At 36.9% G+C, this 17,032-nt stretch overlaps 1 long non-coding RNA gene across 1 annotated transcript in view; it reads right to left on the reverse strand.

Moving 5' to 3' along the window:
• The window catches only part of LOC306665453, a 36,430-nt gene extending 20,973 nt beyond the window's left edge, over positions 1–15,457 (reverse strand). Inside the window, exon 1 of the long non-coding RNA XR_013765026.1 lies at positions 15,233–15,457. This is a non-coding gene — a long non-coding RNA (uncharacterized lncRNA). The remainder of the gene's footprint in view (positions 1–15,232) is intronic.
• Between the last annotated feature and the right edge of the window lie 1,575 nt (positions 15,458–17,032).

Below are 17,032 nucleotides of genomic sequence, written 5' to 3' on the forward strand. Positions count from 1 at the left end.
GATCTGCTTTGTGACCTGGGCTCCCCACCACTGCCTGACTCAGCTTCCCAACTGCACTGTGTTCACTCAATACCCTGTGCCTCTGCCACACTGCCCAGGACACCCTGCACTCACTCACTCTTTATCTGGCTACTTTCTTCTCAGCAATAATCCCACTTTAGGCTCCACTTCCTCCTGGATATTTTCTCTGACTGCTTCCTTTGAATACACCAGGCATACCTATGCCACACAGTTGTCACATTATAATTATCAGTTTATTGAAAGGCCAAGTTCTGTTGTTTTTTAAATCTATGTTGTCATAGTGCTTAGCACAGTGCCAAGCCCATAAGACCATCAAAAATTTTCAAGTAAACGAATTAATCCACGCCTCAATGATAGGAGTACTGTGCCATTTGATGAAGTGCAAATGGCACAAAGTGAACTGTCTCTGAGGCACTGCTCTATGACTCATCTACAGATGACTTAGAGTTTCTTAGACTCAGTTGCACCATCTGTAAAATAATCATAATTCCATAGGATGGTTGATGGATTAAATAAGATAATATAGGTCAAAGCACTTAGCTAGATTTCTAGTAACCATTTAAGAGATGTATTGAAGTGTCATTTAAACATGAATATTAGCATCAATATACAGTTCACTCTTTCTGTTTTGAAAAGAGATGTCATTGCATCTCAGGTAAGAGGATTTGCTGCCTCCTTGTTCTAAACTTGACTCTGTCTAAAGGGGATGGTTCTTCAAACACTATTTTACTCCTGTCCTTTGTTACCGGCTGGGTTCCACATCCCATCCCACTTACTGCCCACCTAAATGTGGACATAACTACAATTTATTCCCCAAGGACAAGCAGTCTCAGATCCCTATTTGTAAAATAAGGAGTTAGACAAGACTATCACTCAATGACTTTTGTTTATGATCTGTGCATTTCAAGGTTCCTGTGGGTTAAATCTTCACGTGTTCTCTGCTGTAATCTCATAGCATAGAACACCTAATAGGACACATACGTAACGTAAGCTCTCAATAAATAGTTCTTGAGTGAACACATTTATGAATGAACGGATTGACGATGCATAGAGTAAGATAAAGACTATTTTTAATATATCCATAAATTAATATTACATCCTGGAATAAATAATTTAAATATGTCAAAAGGTATAAACTTTCAGTTATAAGTTGAATAAGTTTTGTAGGTTTAATATACAGCAGGGTGACTATACCTAATAGTACTGTATTATATACTTGAAATTTTCTGAGAGAACAGACCTTAAATATTCCCACCACACACACAAAATAAATAAATAAATGTTAACTATGTGAGGTGATAAATACATTAGCTTGACTGACGGTGATAGTCATTTCACAATATAGATGCATATCAAACTATCACATTGCATATCTCAAACATATAAAATTTTTATTTGTAAATTATACCTCAGTGAAGCTGGAAAAGTAATTTGAGCAGTTTTTAAAATTTTTTTAGTTGTACATGGACACAATTACTTTATTTTATTTATTTATTTTTATGTGGTGCTGAGGAATGAACCCAGTCCCTCACACATACTAGGCAATAGCTCTTACCACTGAGCTACAACCACACACCCAGTATATTTTCAGTAAGGATCTTCCCAGTAATAGTTCAAAAGAAGCAGCAGTTGATTCATTTGTTCCATTAAGCTGAGGACAAAATGGTGGTTAGGCTAAAAAACCTAAATGAATAATAAGGGTCTCTTCACTAGTGGAATCCACTGCCTTTGCCAAATTGCAGAGATAAAGTGGCCACCTGTTCCTTCGACCTCCTCTGCTGTTTCCACATAAGATCCAACTGAGCACTTATGACAAAGAGATAGTTGAGAGCACCAGACATTAACTGCTCCCAAAATCACAATCCACAATGGGCTTTTCTGTGCTCATATGTAACTGCTTCCCAGACTTGTGAACAAAGGGTAAAGCTCAAGCCTCCCACAGAAAGCAGGAGACAAAAAAGTAAAACTTTCCTGTTCCTCCCTTCTTTGGTGTGGGAGGAAATTTTTAACTCCAAGGAGGTGATCTTTGCCTTAAATCACCAGGGTGTTCCATAGTGTTGGCCTTGTAATTTAAGAATCTTTTCTGTTTCATGATTAACAGGCTCTGAGAAATAGGTTTGGACACAATTGAATAATGTTATACACTGTCATTTTCCTCAGTCTTATATAGAAGAGTTGGAATCTCTGAACCCAAGAGGCAAATGAGTCTAGCAGTGGGCCTCCAATGTGTACCCAACCTCCATGAGAGTCTGTATTCATTTCCACTCCACCCAGAAGGGGCAGGAGCTGTATTTAAATTGCAGGTGATTGTGTTGGGGGAGCCAAGTGCTTTAAGGCACAATACTTGGATGAAAGACTATGTAAACCCAAGCCCAGAGTCATTACCTCTGTCAGCTCCTGTTCCTCTGCTAGAAACTTGTAAAAGGCATTTACACCATCTGAGTCATGAACCCACTCCTGTGTACCAATTCATTTCACTGAATGAGTCCTAATCAGTCATGTTTTGAAGGGTGTAGTCAAGGGTTAGATCTGACTAATGAACCTTTCGAAATCATACACACCATTTACTGTGAGCCATGTTAGTCCCACACAGTTAAATTACATGTCATTTAATCTCCCAAAGGAGCAGGAAGCTTGTATAGGTGGGATTCAGCTCTGAAGCAGTCACTTAAAAGTTTACCCTGTAATCTTGATGTTTAGTTAACATTCAGGAAAGAGTGAATAACCATGAAAGTCATTCGAGGCTGCCTAGCAGGTTGGAAACTGGTAGGTGTGAACATAGAATATATGATTTTCACACCTTTAACTGAAATAAATTACAATTTTTTGCAATGTTGTGACCACTGTGCATAAATAAAGTACCTCATTTAATGGCTTCTCACTTACCAAGAGTATATAAAAAACTCTGCTTTCCTTTCAAAAACATACCCCTAAGCACGTGCTATACGAAATTCTTCTTCATTCAAGTGCAAAGTCATGAATTAGTCGCTGTGGGGCATACAAAATTGAGTCCCCTTGGTCCTTTCCTCTAAAAGCCCACATTCTAGTAGGGAACTGGACATTATACAGGGCATAATAGAATAAATGCCTAGTAGAGAAACCAATTATTTCTACAGAAAGCCAGAAGATCTTCAGTCTGACAAGCAAATTAGAGAAGGTGACAAAGAAGAAGTGGACCTGGGGATGAGAAGGATTTCACTTGGGGGAGAATGAAGATGATGGCCTTCCAGTTAGATGAAATAATAGCAAAAATGAGAGGGAGACGTGAAACCCATACAAACCCAGAAACTATATAATCATGTCAACTTCCAAGTCCCACTTATATTTCCTGTCTATGCAATGCTCAGAGCACAGAAGTCTTGAGAAGACAGAAGCATAATACTACTTCTGTGCTCTAAAGATAGGTGAAGAATCCCTAACCACCTTTAAGTCATTGTCAGAAGAAACTATTTGGTGTTTTTATCACTCCATATCCAGACCTTAGTTGCAGATTCTAACTGGCCTCCAGGACTTTGGCTCTTGGTTTCTAATCTGTTCTGTACAGTGAGACCTTATTAATTTCCCTGAAAGCTTCATTTCTTCTGGTAAGAACTCATGGAGTGGAAGAACTTTTAATACTCTTCTAGGACTTCCTAATGTCCATGAGATAAAGCCTATTCTCTTCAACCAGGACCTCAAACCGCATCACACTCTGGTCTCAATTGCTTAATTTGAGTCTTAATTTTATTTTCTCAATTTCAGTCTTAATATTCTGCTACTGTGCATGCAAACAATGATGGCATTTTATCACTAGGAGACTGCTACGTAGAACCCGGGGCTTAAAAAGGAGGAAATCTCTATAAGGATCAATCAGAGACAAGGAAGGGATGATGCTGCTTCTAGCAACAAGACTCTGAATGATTAGAAAGAATGAGAGAGAGGAAAGGTTTCTAGAAAAGAGCTTCTGATGAGAGGAAATAATTTTGTTTAGTCTCAGTGAACATTTTATTTTGAATTTGAACTTTAAAAATCAAAATAATTTTTGTGTGTATGTGGTACTGGGGATTGAACCCAGGGCCTTGTGCATGTGAGGCAAGCACTCTACCAACTGAGCTAGATCTCTTGCCTGAAATAAAATTCTAATAAGATTTTAACTCTCAGCATTTGATCTAATGATAGTCCTCCATGACTATCTAAAATAGTCACTATTTTTTTTTTTGTTGGGGGGGCTCAAAAAATATGTACTGAATATCCACACTGTTTCAGAAGCAGTTCTAAGTCCTTGGGGATACAGTGATAAACATGACAGATGTGGCCTTAAAGAATTTTGCAAAAACTGAAATAGTGATACTAAAATCAGGTGGGTAGGCCAGAAGAGCTTGTCTGTGTTTTACACTCACACCCTGACACTCCAATTCAAGAGTAGACTCTAGGTGTCTAGGTAAGGCAATAAAGACAGTCTCCTAGATTTCCATGGTAGATTGCCCATCTTCTTGGTTTCACTTGTTCTTCTGAAGACAGCAATGTCCATAAACATTGCCAAAATTTCAGAGGGATGAACCGATCTGTGCACTTACTGAGCTTCCTAGTTCTTCTAACACATTATTTTCATTTTTTTTTTTCCTGAAATACTTTCAATTGCACCTTTAAATAAGGGTAACATATCTGGCTTCCACAAGAATTTTAACTTTAACCAAGTGTTTGGTTGACAATAACAGAAATCAACTAAAGCTAGTTGAATTGAAAGAAGAAAATGATTCTAAGGTTACAGGGATAATTCACAAAACCCAGGGGCAAGAAGGCAACCAAGCTTCAGATGGATATAAAACAAGACCTGCAAACCTTGGTTCTCTGAACACACATGCTTTTCTATATTCTGTGCAGGTATCTTTCTCTGAGTGCTTTCCAGCTGCTGAGTGCTTTCCACCTCCTCAATTCCAGTCATAAAGAAAGAGTTACAGGCTATCACTGAACCCCAGCACCAAATCCCTGAGAGTAAGAATCAAACCAGCTCACCTTGGGTTTACCCTTCTCCAACCAACAGCCACAGGGAGTTGTATCTATAACACAAACATGGCAGCCAGGGCCCTGCCCCTCTGAGAGGCATTATTTAACAGTTAAACCCCAATTCTAGGGCTGGGGTTGTGGCTCAGTGGTAAAGATCTTACCTCATGTTTATGAGGCACTGGGTTCGATTCTCAGCACCACATAAAAATAAATGAATAAAATAAAGGTCTATCAACATCTAAAAATATATTTAAAAAAAAAAAAAAAAAACCAATTCTAAGTAACGGTAGAGCAGTGGTTTTCAACCATTTTGGTCTCAAGGCCCCTTCAATTCTTAAAAATTATTAATGACCCAAGTGAGATTTTATTTATGTGGGTTATGATATGAGCTATTAGTAAACATTAAAAAGAGAAATGTTATTCCAGAAATCAAATAGACCACAACACAATAATACTAGGTGACTTTAACACACCTCTCTCACTGCTGGATAGATCGTCCAAACAAAAATTGAATAAAAACCATAGATCTTAATAACACAATCAACAATTTAGACTTAACAGACTTATATAGAATATACCATCTAACAAAGAACGAATACACTTTCTTCTCAGCAGCACATGGATCCTTCTCTAAAATAGACCATGTCTTATGCCACAAAGCTAGTTAGCAAATACAAGAAGATAGAGATACTACCTTGTACTCTATCAGATCATAATGGATTGAAATTAGAAATAAATGACAGAATAAAAAACAGAAACTTCTCCAATACCTGGAGATTAAATAATACACTATTATATGATGAATGGATAACAGAAGACATCAGGAGGGAAATTAAAAAATTCTTAGAAGTAAACGAGAACAAAGACACATCATATCAAACCCTCTGGGACACTATGAAAGCAATACTTAGAGGAAGATTTATTTCATGGGGCACATTCAACAAAAGAAGTAGAAATCAACAAATAAACGACTTAACACTACAGCTCAAAGCCCTAGAAAAAGAAGAGTAGACCAACACCAAAAGTAGTAGAAGACAGGAAATAGTTAAAATCAGAGCCAAAATCAACGAAATTGAAACAAAAGAAACAATTGGAAAAATTAACAAAATAAATAGTTGGTTCTTTGAAAAAATAAACAAAATTGATAAACCCTGAGCCACACTAACAAAGAGAAAGAGGGAGAAAACTCAAATTACTAAAATTCAGAATGAACAAGGAAATATCACAACAGACACGAGTGAAATACAAAACATAATTAGAAGCTATTTTGAAAATCTATACTCCAACAAAACAGAAAACCTCGAAGACATCAACAAGTTTCTAGAGACATGTGAATTACCTAAACTGAATGAGGAGGACATACACAACTTAAATAAATCAATTTCAAGCAATGAAATAGAAGAGGTCATCAAAAGCCTACCAACAAAGAAAAGTCTGGGACCAGATGGGTTCTCAGCCGAGTTCTACAAAACCTTTAAAGAAGAGCTCATTCCAATACTTCTCAAAGTATTCCATAAAATAGAAGAGGAGGGAACCCTCCCAAACTCATTCTATGAAGCCAATATCACCCTGATACCTAAACTAGACAGAGACACATCAAGGAAAGAAAATTTCAGACCAATATCCTTAATGAACATCGATGCAAAAATTCTCAACAAAATTTTAGCAAATCGCATACAAAAATATATTGAAAAGATAGTGCACCACGATCAAGTGGGTTTTATCCCAGGGATGCAAGGTTGGTTCAACATCTGGAAATCAATAAATGTCATTCACCATATCAACAGACTAAAAGTTAAGAATCACATGATTATTTCAATATATGCAGAAAAAGCATTCGATAAAATACAGCATCCCTTCATGCTCAAAACACTAGAAAAAATTGGGGTAGTAGGAACATTCCTTAACATTGTAAAGGCCATCTACGCTAAGCCCATGGCCAATATCATTCTAAATGGTGAAAAACTGAAAGCATTCCCCCTAAAAACTGGAACAAGGCAGGGATGCCCTCTTTCACCACTTCTATTCAACATCGTTCTTGAGACTCTAGCCAGAGCAATTAGACAAACCAAAGAAATTAAAGGGATACGAATTGGAAAAGAGAAACTCAAACTATCCCTGTTCGCTGATAACATGATTATATATTTAGAGGAACCTGAAAATTCCACCAGAAAACTCTTAGAACTCATAAGTGAATTCAATAAATTAGCAGGTTACAAGATCAATGCTCATAAATCCAATGCATTTTTATACATAAGTGATGAATCTTCAGAAAGAGAAATTAGGAAAACTACCCCATTCACAATAGCATCGAAAAAAATAAAATACTTGGGAATCAATCTCACAAAAGAGGTGAAAGACCTCTACAATGAGAACTACAGAACACTAAACAAAGAAATTAAAGAAAACCTTAGAAGATGGAAAGATCTCCCATGTTCTTGCATAGGCAGAATTAATATTGTCAAAATGGCCATACTACCAAAAGTGCTATACAGATTCAAATCAATTCCAATTAAAATCCCAATGATGTACCTTTCAGAAATAGAGCAAGCAATTATGAAATTCATCTGGAAGAATAAGAAACCCAGAATAGCTAAAGCAATCCTCAGTAGAAAGAGCGAAGCAGGGGGTATCATAATACCAGATCTTCAACTCTATTACAAAGCAATAGTAAAAAAATGGCATGGTATTGGTACCAAAATAGACAGGTAGATCAATGGTACAGAATAGTGGACATGGACACAAACCCAAATAAATACAATTTTCTCATACTAGACAAAGGTGCCAAAAATATGCAATGGAGAAAAGATAGACTCTTCAACAAATGGTGCTGGGAAAACTGGAAATCCATATGCAACAGAATGAAACTAAATCCCTATCTCTCACCCTGCACAAAACTCAACTCAAAATGGATCAAGGACCTCGGAATCAGACCAGAGACCCTGCATCTTATAGAAGGAAAAGTAGGTCCAAATCTTCAACTTGTTGGCTTAGGATCAGACTTCCTTAACAGGACTCCCATAGCACAAGAAATAAAAGCTAGAATCAACCACTGGGATAGATTCAAACTGAAAAGCTTTCTCTCAGCAAAGAAAACTATCAGTAATGTGAAGAGAGAGCCTACAGAGTGGGAGAATATCTTTGACACTCATACTACAGATAGAGCGCTAATTTCCAGAAACTATAAAGAACTCAAAAAACTCTACACCAAGAATACAAATAACCCAATCAACAAATGGGCTAAGGAAATGAACAGACACTTCACAGAAGAAGATGTACAAGCAATCAACAGATATATGAAAAAATGTTCAACATCTCTAGTAATAAGAGAAATGCAAATCAAAACTACCCTAAGATTTCATCTCACCCCAATTAGAACGGCGATTATTAAGAACACAAGCAACAATAGGTGTTGGTGAGGATGTGGGGAAAAAGGTACACTCATACATTGCTGGTGGGGTTGCAAACTAGTGCAGCCACTCTGGAGATTCCTCAGGAAGCTTGGAATGAAACCACCATTTGACCCAGCTATCCCACTCCTTGGCCTATACCCAAAGGACTTAAAATCAGCACACTACAGAGATACAGCCACATCAATGTTCAGAGCTGCTCAATTCACTATAGCCAGATTGTGGAACCAACCTAGATGTCCTTCAGTTGATGAATGGATAGAGTAACTGTGGCATATATATACAATGGAATATTAACCCGCCATGAAGAATGATAAAATTATGGCATTTGCAGGCAAATGGATGAAATTGGAGAATATCATGCTAAGTGAGATAAGCCAATCTCAAAAAGTAAAGGACGAATGATCTCGCTGATAAGTGGATGATGACATATAATGGGGGGTTGGAGGGGTTAGCGTTAGGGTTAGGGTTAAGTTTAGGGTTAGGGATAAGGAGGGTAGTAAGAATGGAGGAAGGGAGGACTGTATAGAGGGAAAAAAGGGGTCGGAGGGGTGGGGGGGAAGGGAAAAAAATAACAGAATGAATCAAACAATATTACCCTATGTAAATTTATGATTTTTAATTTTAAAAAATAAATAATAAAAAAGGAGAAATGTTTAAAATATTAATTTATGAATTCATTTTAAATGAAAATAATTTTCCTTTACATTTTCCAAAACAAATAAAATATTATTTAATGAGAAGAACAACATTGTTTCTTATTTTTATAAATCTCTTTTAAAATGTCTAGCTTTATAGACTGCAGGTATACTATTACATCTTCTTCTGCTTTCAAACTTTGGTGCTGAAATGACCAAACTCCATTGTATACTCTCAAGAAATGAAGAAAAAAGCATTCTTTTTGCCTCAGCCTTATTATGACCACATGGCCCCTGAAAAACTCTCCCTCCAGGAGGAAGTCTCCAGAGCACACCTTGAGAACTGCTGCACTGGGGACTACCACCTGTATGTAAGCAGATCTGTAAATTAAATGAAGTAACTTGATTTTATAGAAGTAACTTCTTTCAATCTCCATAGAAACTGACTCTACCATTTGGCTCACTACATTCATCTAACTATTTTGATTAATTTGGTTAATCTATGAATCAATTGAATTTGAGAAATTTGAGTAATAAATAGGATGTGGCAGTTACTAAAAAGAGTTTTACAGAAGAGCAGAACTGGAATTAAAACTTGGCTCATCTACAAATTAGCCATGTGACTTTTAGGCAAGTCCTTTAAGCCTCAGCGTTTCCATTTTTAAATAGGCATAATAAGGAAACTTCCTTGGGGCGAGGATTGAATAAGAGTATAGTCAAGTGCTTACCATAACCCCTGACATACAGTGGTTGTTCAGTATGTTCTCTGTCTTTACTATTTTTCATTGCTCAGTACTTCTATCAAAAGATTTGTTCCTTGGACAAACTTAAGTGAAGTTTCTCTTCTGGTTTCAAAACAAGCAAGCAAACAACAATTTTCTGACCGGTTACTGGCAAATCCAGTTCTGTTCTATCTAAATGTCCTTCTTCATTCTTTCATTATGTTCAAATCAATAGAAAAATAGCAAGAGGGAAGTTAAAATTTCTTGTGTGTCCCTTGCAAACCCATCAAATCCCATGTAAAATAAGAAATTAAGAAAACGACCCCTGCTCTCTGGTTTACCTACTCACTTTCTTGACCTTTATCTTTGGTTGAGGACTCAAAATATTTAATTTTCTCTATCCAATGCCAGTATTTTCTTTTCTTTCTTTTTTTTTTTAATATTTTTAGTTGTAGATGGACACAATGCCTTTTTTTTGTTTATTTATTTTTTATGTGGTGCTGAGAATCAAACCCAGTGCCTCACATGTGCTAGGCAAGCACTCTATCACTGAGCCACAACCCCACCCCCCAATGCCAGTATTTTCTTATACAATGAAAGAAACGTATTTCCTTGAAGCACAGGCTGGGTGGCCACAAACAAATGTCTTTTATCAGAGGCAATACATTTGCACAAGGAAGAAAGGAAGATGGATAAGACATTACCTTGGGTGGTCACTAAGAAGTTTTATCTAGTTCCTATCCTTACTATATCCCGCCAAACCTTGACCTGAGTCTGGTACCTAACACGCTAGGATAAAGAGCCTGGAAATAATTTGGTAATTTGGCAAGTTATAATCAATTAATTTGAAGAATACCCTTTTCTTTAGTTATGTGTAGTCTAAAACTCTTTCCCATAAGCATCATCAGGAAACATTTAGATTCTTCTTCACTCTACCTCCTCCAAAACAACTAAAATTCAGTACCGTTGGCTTAACTTTTTGAGGGAATGTAACAAAACATCAATCCAGAATCACATAAACCAGAACAGCATTTAAAAAAAATTAATTGGTAGCCTAACAAAGGGTGCACTTGATAAACCAATTAAAATTGTCATGTTTAGCTCAAATAATAAAATGTTTATTTATAATTTTTTATATCTTTTACAAAGCCAAAAGATTGACATTTTTTGTTAGATGCTTCTCATAATTTAGAATACATAACTTCTTCCAGCTATTCCTGGGTCAGTGGTTTGGCAGGGTATGGTGAGATTAAGAGCAGGATAAAGCTTAGTAGTGACAGCATAAGGTAGTGTCCTTTTTATGCAAATGTATCACCTCTTATAAAAGACATTTGTTTTCTGTGGCCAGCCAGCATGTATTTCAAAGAAATACATTGATGTTTCTTTTCTTCCTTTCTTTTCTTTTTTTCTTTTATACTATAAGGGATTGAACCCAATGGTGCTCTACCACTGAGTTACATCCCTACTCCTTTTCTAAATTTTTAAAATTTTGAGAAAGGGTGGAAGTTGCCCAAGCTGGCCTTGAACTTGTGATCCTTCTGCCTCAGCTTCGTAAGTAGCTTGAATTATAGGCATATGCTACTACACCCAGCTGCCGTTGCATTTTAATTTTTAAGAATGCATATATATGGACATTTGGTAAAGAGAATTAAATAACATGTTGTTAGGTTTGGATCTTAAACGTCTCCCAAAGGCCCATGTACTGAAGACTTGGTCCCCAGCTAATGGCTGTATTGAGAGGTACTGGAAGCTTTAGAAGGTAGAGAGCCTTATAGAAGGAAATTAGGCCAAGGGGCAGGCCTTAGAAGAGACTATTGGGATCCCAGTCTCTCCTCTTTCCTCTTTGTTTCCTGGCCACCATGAGATGAGGAACTTTGCTCCACCATGATGTTCTGTCTTGCCACAGGTCCAAAGAAATTGGGGCAAGCAACTATGGACTGAAACCTCTGAAACTGAGCCAAAATGGATCTTTCCTCTTTTTAAACTATCTATCTTAGTATTTTATCACAGTGATGAAAATATGACTAACATGTATCCGATTTCTTAAAAATATTACTTTATACTTTTTTCTTATTATATGTTTATATTTTATAATATTTATTGTGTTACTTTTAATGTTAGTCATCCAAAAAATGTTTTGGAATTAGTAGTCAAGCTTTTACAAAATATAACTAAATAAGACATATTAAAAGAGGATATCTAGGAGTGAGGTTAATCAGGAAGTGCAATCCCCAAGAGAAAGGGGTTTCATGTTGCCCACAAATCTTTATCACCCAGAGACGTTTAACCACAGTTAAAATACCACAGCCCTACTCATTTTATATCTTTTAAAAAACAAAAATGTTAGAAAGACTTATACCTCAAGATTCATTGCTGAGCAGAGCTTTGAGGAATTTCAGCATCTTCTTTCTGTGAACCCCAATAACAGTCCCATGAGGACCCAATGCTCATCAGTCAAATGAAATGATAAACTGACCAAAGTAAACATTATAATTTTTTCAGGCCAATGTTATATAATGTGGAGAAGGCTATGAATTTTTTTAAAAATCCATAGCATTTATTTCTGGTCCATACCAAAAATAAAGACAAGGAGAATCCTTCCAAGATCGTGTCATGAAGTAATGAAAATTCTCTATTTTTTCCACCCAACTCTACTCTTTTACCACAGTTTTCTACAAACTTTAAAATCTATTTCAGTACTACACTTTGAACAAATTAATATAAAGAAGATTCTGAAGGATGAAGTTTAGAAGCAGGCAAAATAGTTTTCCATTTTTCTGTGGAAATAGAATAAAATAATTAGAAAAAGATTCTTGAAATTTTTCAGTGATTCTAAGCATGTCTATGGAAGCTGTCCAATATTCAAAGAAACAGATTCCTCAGATCTTTGTAACTAGAACATATTTATTAAAATCAGGATTTTAAAATTACTGTGCTTTTATTATTACTATTGACATTTTTGAACACTGGAAGCATTCTGATGTTGAATTAAACATTGCTTAACAATCACTCTACTATGTTATTTTAGCAAAACAAATAAGAGATCAAAACACAAGATCATTAGGCAAGATTAGATGACAAGTTTCTACTTCTACTAATGGCAGAGAAACTCATATTAGACCAATCCTTCCAAAGTAAAAACTATAAACTCTGAAAAATACACACAAAGCTGAAGTCATTTGAAAGTAATTAAAAGTAGGTATAAAATAGAACTGGTCAATATTTTGAGGAAGGATATAACACTGTATAATGGTTGACTTTTTTAATCTCCTTTGCCTAAGAACAATTACAATCAATGCCATAAGGAAGTGGCTAAGACTTGAATAGAAAGGAATTACTGGCTAAGGAATCAGAAGACAAAATTCAGGGCAATACCAGCAATGAAGGAAGAAATACTAGAAAGGAAAAAGCAACATAGGGGACCTTTGGATTTTATGTATTAACTTTGCCCAAATCTCTGGTTAACCTCTAAACTAAGCATTTGCTGGGCAAATACCAAGAAGCAAAGTTAAGACTACAAGAACTTAACTGAGATTTCATTTGTTACCCATCATAGGAGAAAGAGTTCAGAATTTGAGTTCAGCCTGCTTAAAAAAAAAAAAATATTCTCTTCAGAGTAACATAACAGAATCCAGTATCTCTATAATGTATCATTCACATTATACCTCACACAATCCAAAATATCAAATATAAAGAGAAAACAGAAGAAATTACAATCAATGGAGACCAAATCTAAGATGAACTCATATGTTGAAATTAATAAGTATGTTTTGAAGCAGCTCTTTCAATTATGCTTAAATATATAAAGGAAAGTCATGAATTAACAGAGAAAAAATAGAGAATAGAAAGTATTATTTAAAACAAGCAGAAATACTAAAAGTAAAAAAAATCTGAAATAAAAATTTTCTCAAGGGCTTAAACAATTGGAAATGACAAAAGAATTGATTAATATAAATAAAAGTCAAGAGAATTATCCAATCCAAAGACAAAGAGAAAAATTTTTTTGAAAATAAAGACAGCCTCAGGAACTTGAGAAAAAATATGAAAAAAAAAAAAACAAAAAACCCACAATTATAGTTCTGGAGTGAGAGAAAAGAGAAAGAATGGGGCATAAAAAAAAAATCTTTTGAAGAAATAATAATCAAGATATTTGGCAAAGGATATATATTTACAGATGCAGGAATCTTAATGAAGCCTAAAAGGAATAAATAAAAAGAAAATTATATCTATGAACATTTTAACCAAAATGCTAAAATTCTAAAGCAAAAAAAAAAAAAAAATCTTGACAACATTAGAGTAAAGCCACACATGAAAACAGGAAAAGAAATTTACAGATAATAACTGACTTCTCATCAGAAAAAAAAAAAAATTTAAGGTCAGAAGGGAATGGAACAATATTTATAAAGTGCTGAAAGAAAAATTTTTAAATCCAAGACTAGGATTGTGTATCTAGTGAAAATATCCTTCCAGACTGAAGACAGAATGAAGACGCTTTCATATAAATGAAAACTAAGAACATTTGTCGTCAGCACTACAAGAAATGTTTAAGAAAGTTTTTTAGGCTAAAGGGAAATGATAGCAGATGGAAACTCAGATCTCCCAAAGGATCTTCACAACTGGTAAATATGTGGGTAAATAAAAGGAACAATCTTTTTTTCTCTTATCTTCTTTGAAATAAAAATTATAGTGTCATATCGAGGGGTTGATCTCACATGGATATGTAATGCATGACATTTGTAGTAAAAAAAAGGAAGTTAGGGGTAAAAGCACAGATGGCCAGTATAAACAAAAACTCCCTGACAGGCTTCTGTTTTTTAATATATAACTTACACTCAGTAAAGTGCACCGATGTAAGTGCACAGCCTGATAAAATTACACATGTAACCACCACTGAGATCAAGATTTAAAATACTCCGGCTCCCCTAAAACATTTCCTCATGCCCCTTCCCATCCGATGCCACTCTTCTTGTCCTGTCACTACAGACAAGTTTTACCTGTCCTGACACCCATTTTTCCACATTTCCTTTTCCCTACTTCTCATCCTATGTTCTCCTATTGCTACCTCAAGGGCTGAATGGGCAACTTTGTTAAAGGTTCATTAGAAGGATCTGTATATCTATTCCTCAAAGCTAGAAGAATAGACTAATTTCTGAAACAAGAGGCTTGGGGTTTAGGAAGTCAAATGGAAGTGTAAATAGGAGAGGAATGAAGGTCCTTCTTGAACATTCCCTGGCTACCAGCTACATGGAATGAAAATGAACACTATTTACTGTTTTCCATTAAAACCCAACTTTCCCCAACAAATCTATAAATTCCCTAAGTCTGCCTACTATGATCTTTAAGACTTTCAGTTCCAGCTTTCTCTGATTTTACATCCTCCGTAAGTGGGCTTCAAAGCTCTTCCCCGGGGCTATTCCAGCAGCACTGAGAGCCTGCAAAGGCAGAAGACACTCACTGCAAGTCCCAGAACTTATTAATGATGGTGGTGTCAACCTTGAGTGCAGCACTGCTGATTAGGAGGTGGTAGGTGGAGTCATGCAGCAAGTTCTGAAGATAAGTTAATTAATTACTGCAGGGTGTGCGGTTACACTGACATCAAAAGCCCGCAGCATGAAGGGCTCTTTGATCTCCAGTTCAGCACCCTTTCAAGTTGTTCCCTTTATCCTGCCCAGAAAGCTCTTGCTTCTTTCTGCCTTGGATTTTAGGGAGAATTCTAATCAAAGTGACCTCCAGCTGCATCCACCCACCCTGTGGCAAGCAGAAAATGGGCTGGAGCACCATTCTGAACAGTTAACTCCCTGCCTCTCAGCATTACCAAAGAGCTCAAGTCCCCACTACATAAAGTAGAACCACAGCTTTCCTTTTGAAAAAAAAGCTAGTGTACTAAAAGTTCTCTACAGCATTCTTAGTAGAAGCCAAAAACAAGAAAGAGTTCAAATATTCCACAACAGAATAAATACATCACTGAGTGGTCTACCAATGGAATACTATATATCCTTGAAAACACAAGCTATCGTTCCATTTAATCACATGGTGTATCTGACATGCATAATAACGAGAGAAACCAGCAGTGAAATAACATTTGCTATATATAAATTCCAAAACATGCAAAGTTCCAAAAATGGTAGTGTTTCTAGATGAAAAGATAGGTAGCCAAAGCATAAAGAGAAGCAAGGGAGCAATCATATTAACATCAGGGAGCAGGTTGGGGTGTGGCATGGGAGAGGCGTGTGGGGGACGAATACGTTCTGGGAGCTAGAAATGGTCTATTCTTGATTTGGGTGATGGTTACTTGGGTGTTCCCTTCATTTTCTTGTCCATTTATTCTCTGATCTTTCCAGTCACTACCACAATCCATAACTTAAAGTGGTGGGGGGGGGGGGGTGTTAAAGAAAAGCCTGAAAATTTTAATACTAGCTAGGGTAAAATGGGGTTTCCTGGGCGGGGGAGAGGAAAAGGAAAAGAAAAGTCAGTTCAGTTGCTGCAATGCCTAATAAAGCTGCAAATACAGCCCAAGCCCACAGACTGTCAGATTGACAAAGTGTGAGCATAATGTAGGCAGCAGAGATGAAGCACCGAGTTATGTTTCACAAAAAAGAAATCTGGCCTTCTGGCAGCCCGCCCTTCCCTTCTCCAGCACCCTCCAGGGCGCTCCGTTGTGCGTATTCTCTCCAAGGGGCTGCCGGGAAGGCCCACCTTGTGCAGGGAGGGAAGTGCCGTTGGTCTCACCTCCGGCACCATTGAGGGTGCCAGAAATCCTGACGGAAGTAACAGTCTCCCTGGTGCCAGAAGAGGAGGCTGTAACGCCGCCTGGAGATCAGTCCTCCTGTAGGGAACGTTCTGCTTGTGGCGCCTCGGGACCCTGCAAGGGCGGCATGTGCTACTCTGATTGCCAATGAGTGACAGCGGGGGGTTCTTCCCAATTATTCTCAGCTTCCAGCTTTGGTTTATACTTTTCTCTCCGAGGCTCCAGCTGAGCTCTGTGGCACCGCAGATGAAATAAGTTAGATCAACATCGCTGATCCAAAAAGCCAGGTTCTACTGAACGTGGCTGGACCCAGCTGGCCCCTGAAAGGATTTGACTTTCCAGCGAAGATGGGGGAGCAAGGAGTGTCCACACCCGCCACAGCGGCGATGTAGGGTGACTTTGATAGAACAACCCCTTCCTCATAGAAACAACAATGTCCTTCAGTTCTTTTTTTTTAAACGTTCAAATTAAAAATTCCCAAAATGCCTTCACAGGAGGAGCAGAGCC

This window comes from Sciurus vulgaris (genome assembly GCF_902686455.1).
Source record: "Sciurus vulgaris genome assembly, chromosome: 7".
In the NCBI taxonomy this organism is placed as follows: domain Eukaryota; kingdom Metazoa; phylum Chordata; class Mammalia; order Rodentia; family Sciuridae; genus Sciurus; species Sciurus vulgaris.